This window comes from Colobus angolensis, unplaced genomic scaffold (assembly GCF_000951035.1).
Source record: "Colobus angolensis palliatus isolate OR3802 unplaced genomic scaffold, Cang.pa_1.0 Scaffold30, whole genome shotgun sequence".
Taxonomy (NCBI): Eukaryota; Metazoa; Chordata; class Mammalia; order Primates; family Cercopithecidae; genus Colobus; species Colobus angolensis.
Window position 1 is genome coordinate 6,992,603 of NW_012116266.1, and position 3,681 is coordinate 6,996,283.

Consider the following 3,681-nt stretch of genomic DNA (forward strand, 5'->3'; position numbering starts at 1 on the left):
TCGGCTCACTGCAAGCTCCACCTCCCAGGTTCATGCCATTCTCCTGCCTCAGCCTCCCGAGTAGCTGGGACTACAGGCACCTGCCACCATGCCCGGCTAATTTTTTTGTGTATTTTTAGTAGAGACAGGGTTTCACTGTGCTAGCCAGGATGGTCTCCATCTCCTGAACTCGTGATCCGCCCACCTTAGCCTTCCAAAGTGCTGGGATTACAGGCGTGAGTCACCGCGCCTGGCCCTTAAAATTCTTAATACTCCCCGTAGCATAGAACCCATTGCATTATAGTAGCAGCTGATTGAATATTTGTCATTTTGCTTTTTAGCATGCTCAAAGAGATGCATAATTGTCTTTGAGCCAGTATGAAAAATATAGAAGAGAATTGGGTCAAAGCCTGTTTTAGTAGTCGGTAGTTTGCTATAGTACAAAGCTCAGACCCATAGATTGAAGGTGCTGACCAACTCAAGGCTTACAATGACTGAAAGGGCCCTAACAGAATCAGTGTGGAAGATAGAACCCTCTGAACTTGTTAGAAGAAGTACAGACCTGCTAAGGATAAGTTACTTGGCTTATTCAGAGACTAGGGCTAATTTCTCATGTGGCCCAGGCCAGGTTTGAAAGAAGAAAATGTGAAAGGCAATAAAGAATACTCTGGAATCACAGCAAGAGAGAGAGAGTGTCAGCCTTGGATTCCTGCTTCCTTTCTCTCCTTAGCTACAAATTATGGCCGCATGGCCTGTCTAGTTCAGAGGGAAGGGACTAAGGATCTATTTATTTTAGATCTTTCTGAAGGGTTTGCTTTGGGAGTCTAAAATATTTGGTTATCCCTTTGCTCATGGCTTCACTTTATTAGCAGGAGCACTCACTGTAATTGCAAGCTTTTAAATTTATGGTGGAGAGATAGTGAGTTTGTAGAAGAAATAAAAGCCACACATTCTTGGTTCTTTCATAACATGGGGAAAATCAATCACCACCTGGCTGGCAGCTCGGTTACTTGGGGCAAAAGTAACAAGCCTCCATAGGAACCAACCTATGGAGGATGATAGGAGCAGGGATGATTTTAATTCTAAGGGGAGGATCTTAGAGCAGATGTCATTCATTGAGACTGCATGAATTCTGATAATTTAGCACCATTGAACTTTAGAGTAATAACATGTAATAATAACATAGCAATGTTTTACTTGTGTTGTTTGGTGGTGGGTAAATTTTTCTTTTGATTTTCATTAAATACTGTTACAATGATGTTTATATAATTAACAAATGAAATTATTTGTGTCAAGCACTGAGTCTTGTGCCAGGCACATAGTACATGCTCAATAAATAGAAAATATTGGGTTTTTTGTTTTCGTTTTTTTTTTTTTTTGAGATGGAGTCTTGCTCTGTTGCCAGGCTGGAGTGCAGTGGTGCAATCTCGGCTCACTGCAACCTCCACCTCCTGGGTTCAAGCGATTCTCCTGCCTCAGCCTCCCGAGTAGCTGGGACTACAGGGACGTGCCACCACGCCCAACTAATTTTTGTATTTTTAGTAGAGACGGGGTTTCACCATGTTGGCCAGGATGGTCTCTATCTCTTGACCTCGTGATCTGCCCACCTCGGCCTCCCAAAGTGCTGGGATTACAGGCATGAACCACTACACCCGGCTGAAAATATTGTTTAATGAATAATTCCATCTCATAATAGAGGAGAGGTTTGGTTTTATTTTAGAGATGGGGGTCACACTATGTTGCCCAGGCTGGTCTTGAATTCCTGGGCCCAAGTTATCCTCCCATCTCAGCTTCTCGAGTAGCTGGAGCTACAGACAAGTGCCACTGTGCCCAGCTCAGCAGTGAGGTTTTGCTCCACAAATGGATGCTCTGAAAGTCATTTCCTCAGAACAGGAAATCTAATATAAATAGATAGTAAGTCACTAGACTGCATTACCAGACACTTCTCTGTCAACTGGCTTCCAGCTCACCATTTTAACTCTATGATGAGAATAATTTTTGTATTTTCTGATTATCACAGAGTGAAAATTGTGAACCCTATGTTAATTATTTTAGAGAAATGTTAATGTGATATATAAAACATGTGTCTTTGTAGGGACATACCAACACCCAAGGTATACACAAATTCTCTTCCCACTGTTTGCCCACATTAGTGAGATTTTGATGTTCAAATTGATGTCCCCATCCTTAGCCCCAGGAGGGGAGTGGCCAGGGAGCTGCAGCTAACAGTGTGAGGAAGAGGAAGGGGTGCAGGGAGCCTGTGTGCAGCGAGAACCTTCCCCTCAAGACCCACACATTGCTAGTTTGCCTTGTGAACCAAGGAGCCCCTAGCTCACAGGTAATCTCACTGCCTGTTTTTCAACCTTTATAGTTTCCTTTTGGAAAGCATTCATGTCTTTCTGAGAACTGAGATAAGATGCTAGTACCTTTGTAGAGATTGAATTAATCAGGCTGTGCAGGAATGGAACCCAGAGAGGATGCCTGGATTGGGGATTGACGGAAGAGGGAGAGGAAGAAGTGGGACAAGATGGAGGAGTCCTGGGAGGTAGGTCGGGAGGCCCATCCACAGCAGCTTTGCCCATTCCCCCGTTTTCCCAACCAGCAGCCTGTGCCCACACTCCTTCAGCCAACAATCTGAACATGAGACCTAGGCTGCCAATCTCAAGCTGGCCCTAGGAGGCTCTGAAGTATACATGTAGGGAAGAGGGGAAGCATTTCCTCCTTATCTCATAGAGCAGACCCACCTGGGGCAGCAAAGTCCCTTCTCTAAAGGCTAAGAGACCACATAAAACTCAACCACAAGTTAAAAGGAGTCATTAGCGTTCTAACGTGTACGATCAGACATGAGCAGTGCCCTCTGCAGAGCCTCATCCTCCACACCAACCCTTGCTCGTGCCCACCTCTTATGCCAATCCACTCTAAAGCAGGTGTCCAGGGGAGCTGTTAGTCAAGCAGGGAGAACAACTTGGAAATGGTACATTCCAGTGGGAGATACTGACAGAAAGGGTGGCTTGGCTTTCTCAGATTTTACCATCATCCTTCTCTTGACTCACTGTCTAGACATAGGTGCACAAAGGGTTAACAGGCCTCGTAGGACTCAGCTGCCAAGTACACTTAATGCTCAGTCCAGCACTCCTGGCTTGTATTCTTATGCTGCTGGAGTGGCCTGTTCATGGCATCTGGTTCCCTGGCAACAGCTTTCATTGGCTCATTCAAAGCCCTTTCTTCTTAAGAAAGCTCCTACTGAGACGCCCACCACCACTATGAATCACCATCTTAACTCTGTGTTTAGGATGCAGTTGGTATGAAAACAGCATTAGTAGATGAGGAAAGAGAAAGCAATGGCCAGGTTAAGTCCACCTGTCTTGCGTGAACCTTGCACTGGTTTTCTACTGGGCCAGTGGGAAATTACCTGCTTTGCCACTGGGACAGAGGGAGAGGCTGGGCCAGAAAGTTTCCCAGAGCTGGAGTTCTTTGTTCGGCAGAGATCCATGAGCCTCTGTGATTCATGACTAGCTGTTTCCTGGGCTGATCTGTGATATAACTGTGGGCTCTCTGCTCTGACAAGGGGCGTTGCTGAGCTGAGGGAGGTCAGACAACGAAATCCATATTGTGGAAGGCTTGTCCCCAGCCAGCAACAAGCTGGGGAAAGGCATCTGCCTCCCTCAGAACCTGAGGAGTCTGGCAGCTGCTCCACCCTTC